The sequence below is a fragment of the Grammomys surdaster genome, unplaced genomic scaffold, assembly GCF_004785775.1.
Source record: "Grammomys surdaster isolate TR1022 unplaced genomic scaffold, NIH_TR_1.0 131, whole genome shotgun sequence".
Taxonomy (NCBI): Eukaryota; Metazoa; Chordata; class Mammalia; order Rodentia; family Muridae; genus Grammomys; species Grammomys surdaster.
Genome location: NW_021604589.1, coordinates 5,983,298 through 5,998,697, shown reverse-complemented (window position 1 = coordinate 5,998,697; position 15,400 = coordinate 5,983,298). Strand labels below are relative to the sequence as shown.

The following is a 15,400-nucleotide window of genomic DNA, read 5'->3' as shown; positions in this document are numbered from 1 at the left end:
GGAGAGGGGAGGGAGATCAAATTTTTAAAAAATTCCTAACTACAGCAAAAATAACCCAGACCATGTGATTAAATAAGTCCACTATGAATGGGAAAGGGGAGGTAAGACAAAGCCCTTTTCTTTCTGTCCCCGAATACTTCTGTTCTGTAGGGGTTGAGAGTTATTTTTTTTAATCTTTTTCTTTTTATTTCCTTGTATTCTTTTAGCATGAAATGCCTGACCTATTGTCTTTGCCAGGTCTCAGTAAATGGACCACCAGATTTATCATGGAAAATTGTTCATGTAGCATTAGCCTTGGTCACTGTGCCCTCATCTTTATTGAAAACGAAAGTTATTTTGGAACTAGAGAGATAAACACTCTGATATTTAATTAAATTTTCAAAATGTTTGCGATTAAAATTACCCTGATATGAACTACATGTTGCAACAGGTTAGATATTTCAAATTAACTTTGTAATAAGTTAAAAACAGATCAAGAGACAGGAAATGAAAACTGGGGGTAAGCAAAAAAGATTTCTGCAGAAAAAGGTTCATAGAAAAGTCTTTTTGAATGACTGTTCTTAAGTCTATTGATTAAACCCTTGCATGAGGGGACAACATGACAGAGCAGGATGTACCAAAGTAAAAATGTCAGGAAATGAGAAAGACCATTGGAGAAAATGTGTTTATCTTAAATTTGATAATACTGCATTTCTTTCAAGGGAGATTTGGGTAGTGGATATTGGTCTGCATTATTTTGACCTTGTAGATGTTTCTGAAGCCATTCTTTCTGTGACTTATTCATCCTAGAACCAGGGAAGAGGTCACTTAGTTCTTTATGTGTGACCCTTTCAGCAGCCTATAAAGTAAATGGTTTCTAGACTTCGGAATGGCATAGTATTGTCGCATTGTTTATCAAGCTGTGATGCTATCCTATTGACAGTCTCCATCATTTCAACAAAGATAGGACATTTGAAAATCAGTTCTTCATGAAAGTGCTGCACATATGCACATAAATGTACATGTGGTTTATGGGAAGTCAAATAATCATTGCTGTAGCTATCATCAGAACAAGAAAATGAGCATGAGCAAGCCTCCTGAGGCTCCATGGAACCACCAGTTAGCCAGAAATAACACCTAGCCAGAATTCCGTGTATTAGTGATGCCTTTTGGAAAGTTTTGTCTCATTTCATTCGTTTTGTGGCGTGTAGTTGTAGTCTATTTCCATTGTTGTTGAAATTCATTGAACGAATGTATCACAAACCACTCAGCTACTCATTTGTTGGGGGGGGAAGATTGGCATAGCTTTCATGAATGAAATTTGAGACATTCTGTTGATATGAACACACTGCTACATGCCCTTTGATGAATATCAGCATATTTATGTTGGATGCACATCTAAAAGTGTATTTGTTGGGCCAAAGTGTGTTTTAAGCGTGCTCAGTTTTAATTCTAACTTCCAGTATTCCAAAACATTTGCATGAGGTATCTGCTCCCCAGCAGTGTATGACTAGATGCTTTTCCATCTTTCTGCAATGCTTGTGATGCCCCCTGCTCCCGCCTCTTTCCATATGGCCATTCTGAAGTCTTACAGAGTGGATTCACATTGTAGTTTCTGATTGCGTTTCTAAAAAAAGGACTGTTGGGTAAGCAAATTATAGAGTGTCAATGCAAGGAAAAAAAAAACTAATGATTTCCCAAATAGGACACTTGGCAAAGTTTGCTAACCTTTAAACTTTTATCCTTGTATGTAGATAATGTGAATGTTGAAAAACAAAAACATAAAACTTTTCTTGTCACATAACTGAAAACTTAATTGTTTCAAAATCCTAAGAGTGTAATACATTTGCATCGATCTTCCTTTCCTCCTTCCCAACCCTCCCATATATTATTCTTCATTTCTCTTTTAAACTAATTGTCTATTAACTCAATAATCATTTCATGCATATACATATATGTATAGACATTTATTCCTAAATATTGCCTGTTCAATCTGTAAGGCAGTACTTGTATGTTTGTTTTCAGGGCTAACCATTTGGTATTGGATAATCAATTGATGTCCTCTTCCTGGGGGAAGAGTATTTCTTCTGCTCTCAGCATTTCTTAGTTGCCTGTAGTTTTTCATGTAGTACTGGGGCCTCATGAGTCCCCTGCCCATATGAGCATGTCTACTCTTTTCTGGACATACACATATTCATTGTTTTATAGCTTTGTTATCTAGCATAACCTAAACCCAAATAGGTGGAGCTTAGCTATTCAGTTTGTTCTGTTGATTTCTGTTTCTTACTCACACAGTCATAAATAGACTGAGGAGTTATAGAGTGATATTCTAAATCTAGAATCCACTGGCCAGCATGAGAAGCACAAGAATAACAGCTCATATGACTCAGGCTTTCTGCAAGGCCACTAAGGTTGTGGATACGATGGCTAGTTAGGACCAGATAATGAACCTATTAACAATTAAGAGAAAAGAATCTAGACCATGGTGGACACACCAGCACAGAGAGAAATGTGTCTCAGAGGGATGTCCACATGGCTAAATTGTCAGCCATTGGCCACCTTGTGTTCTATCACCCCATTCAATCATGAGCCATCTATTAGCCATCCTTTCCAGAAGAATTACTTTATCCTTGCGGAAGACTAGAAGCGAATCCCACTGGATCTTTCAAGGGAGGCTCAGCATTTGAGTGCCTTATCAGAGAGCTATTCAGTGGCAAATTCACCTGCTAGCGACTACCTCTTAAGTTCTGGAGTGTTTCACAGTATCTCAATAAGGCCTTGTATATCTCATTTAATTTCATATTCTTCATTTTAAAACATTTATAACAAGATAAAGTCCCACTCAAAAATTCTATAAATGTCAGGTCCCAGATGGCCTGGCTTAACACTTTCCTATAGATGTTTCTAATGTTACTTCCATGATTTTACTTATGTGTCTCTGGATGAGAATACAAAAATTGCCTAGACTAACAATTCTTTGTGACAGAAGGCTACAATTGGTTGTGAAATGTTTTAAGTTAGTGAAAATACTGACCACTCTTAACCAAGTACTCATTTTGCTGTAGATATGAATCTCAACAGGATTTCTCTTAACAATCTTGACATTCCTGGAGCATAGTCATTCTTACTACGTTTGCTTTTATCTTTGTTTTTATCTATGACAGGATCTCATTATGTAGCTTTGGTTGTCCTGGAACTCACTTATGTAAACCAGGCTGGCTCAGAATTCACAGAGATCTTTCTGCTTTTCCTCCCAAGTGCTGGGATTAAAGGTGTTTGCACCAAACCTGACTTATCCTTAATTTTCAAGGCAAGCCATGAAACCTCATATGGATTGGACTTATCCTTAATTTTCAAGGCAAGCCATGAAACCTCATATGGATTGCTTGCCAAGGTCATATTTGACACAGTGGGAGAGTTTTGGTACTTTGTGTTTACAAATACTGAACTACTAAAATGTTGAAGTGTCATCCTTAAAAGGATGAACTCTCTCAAAACCTATCTCAGATAAATTCCCAAATATTCCCCAATAGGTATGTTCCCTGTTGGAAAAGAAATGATAACTGACTCTAGTTTCCCATATACTTGGTATGCTTTCATTGGCCTTTTCTATGTTGTTGGCAAAATTCAGAGCAAGGGAAATGGCACACCTGCTATATACTTTTCAACAGCTAGGATGGGGCAGCTTAATGCAATGTCAATGCAGTGCTATGTGTCCAGCTTGACTGTAGTCGTCTGCCAATCATGAGAATCTTGGAAGAACTGGCTCCATAAAAGTCTAAACCAAGTGTAGGCTACTTCTTTGGTTCTGGTGGTCATTCTCACATCATTCAGTTCTGTAACAAAGATTTCAAAGCAATGGAGACTATAAAGTTAATGTTGAGCTTAGTGCTTGGCCAAGATATTATGCCTTTGTTATTTAATGAAAGTCTTCCCAGGATTTTTACTTCCTACTTACACTGTAAGAGAATATTCCTGACATTTTTGGTCTTTTGAAAATTTGGAGCACTGTCATTTTTTTCCACGTAGCTGCGTAATCTGTAATATAAATTGTTCAGTTGAAGATCACATTAAGAAATGCAAGAGAATTCTGCCCGGATCTAGAAAATCTATCCACTAATGTCAAGTGGCTGAGTAAGATGTCATTGTCTCCCCATGTAGCCACTAAAGGAACAGTGAACAAAATGCCTTATGATAAAAGATAGCTTGAGCAATGATTAGTGACTCTTTCTTAATGTATTCAACTTCCATAGATAATGGGCTTTCATGTTTGTGTTTTTGCCTTGATAAATGGAAAAGTCATTTATATGAGTAGCTTGGTACTTTTTCTCCAAGGACAAAGAAATGGAATGTTTTCCCCTTAGGAAGGGAATATGTGCCTAGTACCTTGCCAATACATTTTTTATATTTAAGGCACGTATCCATAGTATTGTATACTAAAGAGACACTATACTATGTAAATGTCTAAGCACTTTCAGATATGTTTAAATCATATCGAGTTCTTAGACTAACTGAAATTTTAATGAAAGTGTAGTAAATGGCAGTTTTTTTCATAATATTAGTTGCATAAGAATAGTGAACAAACATCTAGATTATTCCCTTCCAGAAGAGAATTTTTTAGTATGCACATAAATTGGTGAATTGTTTTGTCTTTCTCATCCAATTTTTCATTTGGTTTCAGTTTCCCCATGAGGGGGGAATTTCATCTTGTCTATTAGTCTGGGAATCCAAATGTGCTAAGTTCCAAAATTAAAGCCACTATTAAAAAAAAGTAGCAAGAGTCTGTTCTAGTCATCAACACTCATATGCAGGGTACAGATAATCACTATGTGGTCTATGTATACTTTAGGATATTATTCAAGCTGAAAAAAGAAGGAACTTCTGACATGCTCTAACATGGATGATAGTGAAGAGATTCTTCTCAGTGAAATGTTGTACTCACAGAAGGTCATGTGCTTCTTGTATGAGATGCATGGGATGGTCAATTGGGTAGAGACAGAAAGTAGAATGGTGGTCTCCAGAACCTGGGAAGAAAAAAAATCACGAGGAGCGGTTATTTAACACATACAAATTTGGTTTGGACACTGTATAATAGAATCAGTTTGAGAAGGTGGAAAAAAATCCTGGGGCTGGATGATGACGGTGGTTATACAACAGTGTGCATGTAGTTAACTGCAGTGAGCGAATTAGTGCTTCAAACAGTAAGTTTTATGGATTTTTAATGTTGGATGTATTTTCTCACAATAAATCAAAAGAAAAAGAGAGATTGATCCGTCCAGCCCACTCTTCATTTCTAGCTACTTTGTCTCAGGAGGCTACAAAGAGGTAACAGGGAGCTTTTAGCTTTGATAATTTTGTCTTGAAGAGCTGACAGCCATGGCAGTTCAGTAGCAGTTCCAGCTTTAATACCTGGCTCAGGTCACTGGGAGCCTCTGAGGGAAGTCGTTACTTACCATGGTTTAAACGTCATGGGGAAAGGATTATAAAACATAGAGAAATCGAATTGTATTATAGTTCTTAAGGCAAGAAAGTGATAGCCTGAAAAATTTAGTGTTCGCTGTCTCTAGGAACAAGTAGAGAACTCTCACCTGAAAGTATCTAGAATGCAGCTCCTCCCTCATTTGCTTCCTTATACTTATATTTTTGTTTGCCCCAATGTGACAAGCCTAATGATGTTTTAACTCAATTTTCAAATATATAACAATATTGATGAATATAGACTGCTGGAAGCTATTGTCAATGCTGAATGGAGCCAATGTGATGTCTGTTTCCATGATGTTGCAAAAGTCATTACTCTGAGATCTATTCATAGCCCAGAGTTGATTTTTGACCTTCGATTTATTAAATTAAAAAAGCTTTAAAAATAGACACGGATCCAAATGAAATGATGAAAAGCCAGGGCACATTTCCCATTTCCTTTTCCTTATGAATATTTACCATGCTGAGAGAAGGGCACAGGTACATACATATACATGGAATGTAAATATTATAGAATTTTATAATTATAACCAGAATGTAAATGTTACCTTTTTGCCTGTGTGTGTGTATATGTATGTGTTAATGAATGCTTGAATTCGTGTCTGTGTATGTTTGCATGTGTTTTTGTGTGTGCATGTAGAGGCCAGAAGTTGATATTGGGTGTTTGTTTTCTCAGTGATTCATCTTAATATCTAAGTTCACCTTTTAGCTAGTCTAGCTAGCCAGCTTGCTCTGAGGATCCTCTGTCTCTGCTTCCACATATTGAGTGGATCCTAACACTATAAGGCGTTTAGATAGGTACAGGGAATCTGAATAGATCTCCAGCCCTCATGCTTGCAGGACATAACCCCTCCCCTCCCCACTGAGCCATCTCCCTAGCTGACATTACTTTCTGGTTGGAATTATTTCTTGGAAATCACATCTTCTATTCCTTTCTTCTATTTTGTTTGTCTCCAGTAACCATTGCTTTATTCTCAGCAAAGTGCCACTTCTTTGCCGAGGGGAAGAATCACTGTTCCCCCTTCCTCTCTTTCAAATGCATTCATGTATAGCTTTGTTTAAGGTAAGGCTGGGTGCACTCAGAGTCTCATACAGGACACTTAAGTCTGCTGCATAACCTCTATAGATAATTAGGACCAGGTCAGGGCCTTAACCAAATCTCCTAGTAACACTTGGGCAAGCAGCTTCCTCTGAGATTTGGCTATAGACTTCATGCTACTTTTCTCTTCTTCAAGATTTTATTTTGATTACTCAATATTTGATTTATTTTTTTCTATTTCTGGCAGAATATCATACTGGACGCAACAAATAGAGGTCCATTTATTGACTGTGCAAACAGCAATTGACAGTTTAAGTTACTAAATACAAAATGATATCAGGCACGTATGCCTCAGTATAAATTGGGTTATTAATTCTGCTAAGAATGGTAGGGACCGGGATGCATTGAGAGCAAATTCTAGTACTTGCAAAATTTTACAGAATTAAACCAGTCAATGACTTGAGCTAAAGCATATCCAGTTCCTCTGGAACCTGTGGGTATAGCTTAGTAGAGGGTGGGCATTCATAAATATGTACATTGATAAACTTAACATTTTCATCTTGATTATTTTTATATCAAAACCAATCATGTAGGGAGTGATGAGAGGAAGATGATTCATGTGATGTCATCCTTGTACTCAAATGTCCATTTTGTACATATCTGAGTCACTCACTGTCAGTCTCTAAGTTCTTGAATTGTGAGGAGCCATGCAAGGCAACTGATAAAAATTCTGTTTAGTCCTTCCACAAATTAACCAGGTATTGAAATTTCTTCATGTTCTTGTTAATTGCTGCAGCTCTTCACTAAGCTCAAAACAGGCTATTTGGCAAGTCCTCAGGCCATGCTACATGGTCCTCTAGACAGAGGGCAGTCCCATCTTTGAAAATGGACTCCAAGACATGAATCTATTTAGGAGTAACTATGTGTTTTAACAATTCAGTTTGCTGACTATCAATGCTTTCTCTTTTTATACTCATTTATTTTCTAATCACTTGGGAGAAACTCAGAGTTAACTGATGGGTTCATCTGCTAACAACCTCAAGTCATGAAAAGAAAAGAGTGTTTTGAATTCTGTAGACCCATATAAAACTCAGAATCCTTGGAAAATGAACACAGACATCATTTAGTATTACTGTTGTTTGATCAACTTATAATCATTAGAAGATGGTGGAAATGCTCTGGGATAAAAATAAAGACAAAATGGAGCATACTAGCTGAATATAATACTTCTGTTTTCAAAACTACCACAAACCAGGTTTTTCTTGAAATATGGAAGACCATACACTCTGATGGTGCAGTTTTCTGAATCTCAAATATAGCACAGAAAGGGTGTGTGTGTGTGTGTGTGTGTGTACAGGTTCACATGAATGAAGTATATATATATATATATATATATATATATATATATATATATATGAGTCAGACATCAGTTTCAGGTATCATTCTTCAGCATAGCTTCCTGTGTTTTGCTTTGTGAGACAGGGTCTCTCACTGGGACCTGGTGCTCACTGATCATTGGATTTATTGTCAGGCCCTTAAGCTCCAGGGATCCTTCTATGTCAACCTCACCAGTCCTGGGAAGGCATATTTAGATGATTGTTTAGGTATTGGTGAAGAAATATTTTTGTCAGTGGTCAGAGCAATGCAATTTCTATTAGAATATCAAAGGAAGCCTTCTCTAGACAAAGGCAGAAGTAATAAAATTGTCAGAGAGACTAAAGGGTCTGCCAATGTGGGAAAGGTTCCAGGCTGAACTTACTATTACCACTCTGTGACAATGAGGAAACCATGGCAGCAAGCTCATCATGATGCCAAAAAGAAGACAGATGCAGTACCAGGCACTGTGGATACCATTCCATTTGGTGTCCTATAAGATTTGGTCACTCAGCTTTGTCTGCTTACAGAGAAAAGTACTAAATACAACTTGCCAGCTACAATTTCAACACAGTAATTTGTAAATATTTTGAGACAAAGATATTTGAATGGCATTATTATTTGGAGATTGAAATACATAGAACAGTACTATTTGTTTCATAAGTCTGATGCCAAAAACTGAATGGCTTAACTCCACTAAAAAATATTCTCTCACAATTCTATAAAAGATCTTAAATCAAGGTAATTGGCAAGATTCTGCTGGATCTTGCCATTTCTTCACTTATGGCTTCAAATCTACAATCTCTACTTCTGTATATGGTCATCTCTGTCTCTCTCTGTCTCTCTCTCTCTCTCTCTCTCTCTCTCTCTCTCTCTCACACACACACACACACACACACACACACACATACATCATTGGAGTTAGTGTTCAGTCAGTTAACAACTTAATGACTTCAAACCAAGATTTTTAACACATCTTTTCTTATTAATTTTTTGTTGATAGGGATGGAGCCTATCACCTTATATACATTAGGCAAGTGCTCCACTACTAGCCTGTTACTACATCTTAAGCAAGTGGTTCTCAGCCCATGGGTCATGACCCCTTTGAAGGTCACATATCAGATATCGAGCATATCAGATATTTATACTATGTTTCATAACAGTAACAAAACTACAGTTATAAAATAGTGACAAAAGTAATTTTATGGTTAGGGGTACTCATAACATAAGGAACTATATTAAGTGCTTGCAACATTAGGGAGATTGAGAATCATTGCCTTAAGCTCTCTAAGTTACATCCTTAAAGATCTTCGTCTTATTCACAGCTGTTGAAATTATGGGCTTAGATATAGCTTACTGTTGGAAGCAAGCACAATTCAACCACAGATACCAAAATCAAATAAATCATTGTAAAACATATCTTATATGTCATACTATAGTTAAAATCTTTTAAAAAGCCTTTTTGAATTATTTTATGTGCCTGATTGTTTTATTCTGTATGTGTGTGTGTGTGTGTGTGTATGTATGTATGTATGTATGTATGTATGTATGTATGTATGTATGTATATACACCACATACATGCCTATGGATGACTGTGAGCTACCATGTTGATGCTGAAATAGAACCCAGGTCCTCTGCCAGAACATATAGTGCTCTTGTTAGCTGAACCATATCCAATGCCTAAAGAGACAACTTTAATCTTATCTGGATCTCCAAAAGTATTGAAGAAGGTCTATTATATTCAAACTCTCTTTATCCAGCTGAACAGCAACCTATAAATTAAAATATAAGTATAAATTATATTTCTATTAGTAGATTCATTTTCATATCTCAAAGTAATTGGCCCATCAACAGTTTAGTTCCTAGAGAAAGATGTCAAATACTACTGTAATGTCTGTTCTTCTCTTTGAATCCTAAGACATGGAGTCATATAAATCAATTGACATGATGGAGACATGAGATGCTAAAATTTTTTCTAGTGTTTCTCTGCATCAGTAAAGGAAAGAAAAAGAAGAGAAGCACCCAGATGAGGAGTAAATGAGGGTCTTCTAAGCCACCACCAGAAACCTGGGCAGCCACCTAGTACTCACAACATTCCAAGCCAAGGTGCCAAACAAATGATTTTGAGGGCATCTGCCACTGAAATTATTTGGTAGTGAAACAACTAAAAGGCTCCAAATTTGTTGCTGTACAGTCTATTGCTGTGTTGTGTGTATAATTTAAAGCAGAATTTGACAGCATCTTTAGGGAGTGTGGTGACAAGTTATCAGCTTGACAGGCCAGAAAGTGATATCTCACAAACAGAGAAGAAGGTGATATTACTACCATGTGTTTAGAAGTAAGAGAGCACATTAGGTGACTCAGGTCACCTGGGAATGCAGTAAGTTGGCTCCTAAGAAGCTGTACTTACACAATGTCTAAACTGCAAGTTAAGAAGCCCCCACCCATAAAAAACATCCCATTGGTTTAGAATCCATTTACTCAGGAGATAAGGAGACAATCAGATTCTCTACCCGCTACCCCCTAAACCTCCTACATGCATTTCCATCTAAGATGCAAGGAATTCATAGAAACACTAGTAAAGCTCATGGACGTGACAGTGGTGTCTTTGAAGGGTTTAATGTTTAAGGCCCTCAAGACAATAGACATGCTCTACCTTAGGATCCACCAGGGGGAGCACCAAGGTCAGAGGGGAGGCAGGCAGGGAGGGGCATGTAAGCAAGCTTGTTTCATGTTTCTCAAGGAAAGAAACAAGCAAAGCAGAGTGGGCAGACTGTGGACACTGGTGCACACATACTGTCCTTAATTGTCTGGTTCCTGGTCATGGAGTACTGGGTGCAGGTGACTTATGACCTGGTGCATAGAGCTCGTTAAAAGTGGTTGTTTGGTGTGTGGTGTCTGGGGTGGGTGGATCTTGTTTGAAAAATACACCCTGAGGAGAAAGAGAACTGTTAAAGTATAATGGGGACCACAAAAGAGGCAGGGACAAGACAGGACACCTTAGGCATGTAAACTTTTACTTGTGTCATGTCGTGCAGATATGTTGAAACTAAGGATTATGAAGCTGCAGAGTAAACACCCCCCCACACACACACGCACCACTATAAGAACAAGAAAATGTTATTCATCAGCATAAGATGCCAGGAAAAATAACCAGCCATTTTGGAACATTAGTTATTATCCTAGATCACAGAGATTGATGTGCTGAATTTCAAACAGCTTTGCTTGGTTGGACACAATCTGAAGTATGGAGACAACCTCTAGCCCTAACATCCTCTCCTTTCTTTTCCCCTCTTTCTTTCCTTTCTTTCTATCTTTTCAGAGTGTGTGATTGATTTCTTTGTTAGAGTTCTCTCTCTCTCTCTCTCTCTCTCTCTCTCTCTCTCTCTCTCTCTCTCTGTGTGTGTGTGTGTGTGTGTGTGCGCATACATGTGCACGCATGTGTGCATGTGGGTATATAAGGAGGCCAAGAGGAGGGAATCTGATGCTTTGGAGCTGGAGTTTCAGGTGCTTGAGAGCCAACTGACATGGGTAGTGGGAACCAGAACCCAGTCCTATAAAATACAGCATATGCTCTCAACTGCTGAGCCATCTCTCTCGTGTTCTCAATCTCTTTCAAAGTTAGAAGGATAGCTAGCTAATCCTTGAATTAAATTGTAGGCTCCTAGTCTTACTAAAGAATATCTTCATGGTCTGAAGGACTGAGCTCATCTGTCTGGAGATCAGCTGAGATCTCCTCTGTTATAGTTCTGAATTTCTGTATGCAGCACATTTGAGAACATAGTGGAGGCTCACTCTACTCTAACCAAGTTCAAGGGGGCTAGATGACAAACAAAATTCTCTGAAGACTGTTGAATCATCCATGACGTTAATGGCTCTGGTCCCTAATGATTTTAATGGTGCTGGTGTTTGACTGCTACATTTAATCAGTAGCAGACATGAAGATCTCTTGTGGCTGTTCTCCATCCTTCCTCCCACATTCCTGTTTACCAAGTTTTGTAATTCTCCTGCTATTCCTTTGTCCTGCAGACATATGTACATGAGGTCAGACCTTACTTTGACCTCTCATGTTTTATAGCCTATATATGCCCTACTTCTTTTCCCTCCTCCCTCAGAATTAACATGGTGTAGACCCTGCTGCCAACCAGGAGCAGGACAGTACCCAAATGATATGAGAGGGCTAATAGTCTTCAAGTTTCTGTGCTTTGTCACACGTCTGCCACCCTGTTTCACCCTGCTCTAAGCACCATTCTTGTTTTCATTCCTAGGAATCCAAACTTGTATTCTTAAATTTATTCATTCCTTCTTTAACTCAATTCATCAGGTTCTCTACTCATCACTGGACATACATGCTTAAGTACTATATGGTACTCAAGAATTCTGACTGGGATTAAATAACTGAGTAATGAAGGTGCTAACATACTGACATGAGACATGGGCAAGTGTCTATTTATTCCAGGTGTGACACCAGTGCCAGGCCAAAGGAACACTTCCACCAGCACCCATCATGCTGAAACACTAGTTTTGGAGGGGTTACTTCTGAAGCACTGGTGAAGGATTTTTTTATAGGCGCATGGATGACTCAAATGCAGCAGCATAGCCAAAATATCTACCCCAGGCTGAGTGATAGTTGACAGAAGCTATATCCCTGAAGCCAGCTGCAAAACATGCAGAAAGCTCAGATGCTCAGATGCTCAGAATTTCTTCTCTTATGCAATTGTTATTTTTGTGTATAATCTTGGGGATGGCCCTTGTGAATCTTGTAAGTTTCAGGGACTTCCTGAGACTTATAGACTTATAAGATTTCTTTGTTTCTTTCCTTCCTCCTTCCTTCCTTCCTTCCTTCCTTCCTTCCTTTCTTTCTTTCTTTCTTTCTTTGTTTCTTTCTCCCTTTCTCCCTCTCTCTCTCCCTCTTTCTCTCCCTCTCCCTCTCCCTCTCCCCCCCTTTCTTTCTTTGTCCTGTGAGACTCCAGGAGGAAATGATACTATTCAATAGAAATCCCTACACAGTACACCATGATATGATTCATCTTATAGAAAGGGTTTAGATATAGATGTGTTGAAACAGACAGCAGAAAGATAGAACCTTGACCTTAGAATACAGGACTTGTCATCAAAAATGAGGTACTGTCTCTATCTCCAGGATGTTAGGGTATTTATGACACTAAGAAGGGGCAATAATATTTTTGTAGGTCAAGAGTTTGGTCAGTCTTCCAGAGTAATTGAGTATAGGTGGGGTCAGAGGCTGTAACCTAGAGGTCAATGCAGAAGAGTGTAGTTAGATAATGAAGACCCTCCCATATCAATATCCTGGGCATCTGTTCAAGTGTGTCCTGTAGACAAGCTCTAAGCATCTGTTGGGGCCAAAAAATGATTGAACCAAGAAGATCAAAGAACAGATGAGGGAGAATTATATGAAACCCAGGCTTTATGGCTGTGCAGGAGTTGTAGTGAGTACAGAGTATAGGGAGATGTGGCAGTCATCCAGAATAGACATGAAAATCATATAAATAAACAAGGTATTGACAAGCTATATGTGTTTATGCATTTGTCAGAAGTGGTGAAGGTCCTTAGCATACATACCCTAACCTAGTGTTCCCATGAGAACGATTTTGTGCTAGTTAAGAGAATATAATGATATACAAACATGCCCCAGTAACAATGGTCATGTAGTCTGGTAAAATGTAGATATTAGTTCCAATGGGTACATGAATATATAAGGTCAATAACTTGGGCAGCATTGAAAGAAACATACACGTACTGTAGAGCATATGCTAAGGCATGAAAGAACTATGAGCTAATGTCATATGAGCTGAGAGCTGAGAGTCAGAGGAGACCTAACATGCATTGGCCAAGTCCTAGTGTTTTTACACATTACTCTAGTAAAAGTAAAGGGCTACATAAAGTAAGAATTAGATAGTGCTAGTTTTGTAAAGGGCTGACCCCTGTTAAGGCCTCCTTTACTCAGAACTTGGTAGGGAGACCTGCATAGCATGATAGCAAGGTTAGAAACCAGATGAGACCAGACAAGAGCGCATGTCTCCTCTTTTCCACATAGTTCCTCCTGCAACCAGGAAACTCAGCCTTCGCTGTTCTTGGTCCATAGATATCTGTAGGGGAACAGGTGAAACAACACTGCAATATACCACCTCACCTTTTCATTCATTTATCAGCCCAGAATAAGAGAATAAAATGTCAAAGGTCATGAGAATGACCTACCAAAGACAATAGTATCCTTGAAGAAACCTGACTCTCTCACTTTACAAGCCATCGAACTGTCAATAGCACCTTAATTAGACTCTAGACTAGAAAGTTGACTGTCTTGATCTGATACAGACAACCAATGTTCCTGTGAGTTCATGATTACAGGGTCCTATCATGTCTAGAAGACACTGTTTTTGCCCAAGTCTTCAACAACCTCTGGCCCTTAGAGTTTTTCTGCTCCCTTTTTCTGAAGTGGTTCTTCAGTCTTTCAGGGAAGAAAGGTGTTATAAATGTCCCAGTTGTGGCTGAATCACTGATGCTGCACTTAGACCAGTTATGAGTTTCCATGTTAACCAACATCCACTGCATAAGAAACTTCTCTGATGAAGTCAGAGAGCTGTGTTAGTTGACAGGTAGATAGGAAATTATAGGAAATTAGAAGCCATCTTGATACTCTTTCCATATTCCCTGTGTTTCAGAAGATGGATATCTCTGTGCTTTTGTTTCCTCCCTACAGTACTCAGAGACGAGCACTAATCAAAACTAAAATATGTAAAGTGAAGATGTCACAGTCTAATGATTTGGCCTTTACAACTGACATTAATTACCAGTAAGAAACAGACCAAGTATTGGCTCCACTGAAGTTAGAACAACCAACTGCTGTAAAATATTCACACCATAGTTCTTTTTCCAATAAAATGAAAGCCTATACTAAATTAAGATAGAAATAAAAATAGTGAAACAAATGGTTTCTATATTACAACTTGGCAGTAGAGTATGTTTTATTTTTTTACGTTTTTGCAAATCAATAGAGTAAAAGCACTAAAATATGGCCTATTATCCACAAACAACCCAGTGTGTAATAAAAGCTGTAAGTTAGTACCACATTGAAAAAAAAACAATAAATTTGTACCTAATTTAAACATTTTCTATCTCACCTCCATTTTCTTCCTCCTGTTTCTTTCTCTCTCTAAACCCATCAGAGCCACCAGGAAATTTATCTGGGAAGCATAGCTCCAAATTTTCATTCTTTGATCTGGAAACTATCAAATTAAAATAAATTTATTTTCATTTTGAGACTTCAATATATATGTTAACATACAGGTAATTGAAATTATAGCTTGTTTTCAAATGAGATCTGAGAAATACTGTTTTAAAGAGTAAGTTATATCACTTAAATCTATCAGGCTTCTTTTTTATATGATCTGATTTTAAGCTCAACTCATTTAAGACTTTGGCTTGATCCTATCTCAACCTGAATGAGAAAAGTCAGAATGAAACTTGTGCACTATAAAATAGGAAAAAGACTATAGGTACATAAAAAA

General features: G+C 37.9%; 1 protein-coding gene across 5 annotated transcripts in view; it reads left to right on the top strand.

Annotated features, from left to right (window-relative positions):
* Nucleotides 1-15,400, top strand: part of Frmpd4 (FERM and PDZ domain containing 4) — a 992,697-nt gene that overhangs the window by 594,570 nt on the left and 382,727 nt on the right. The gene's annotated exons all lie outside the window — the stretch shown is intronic.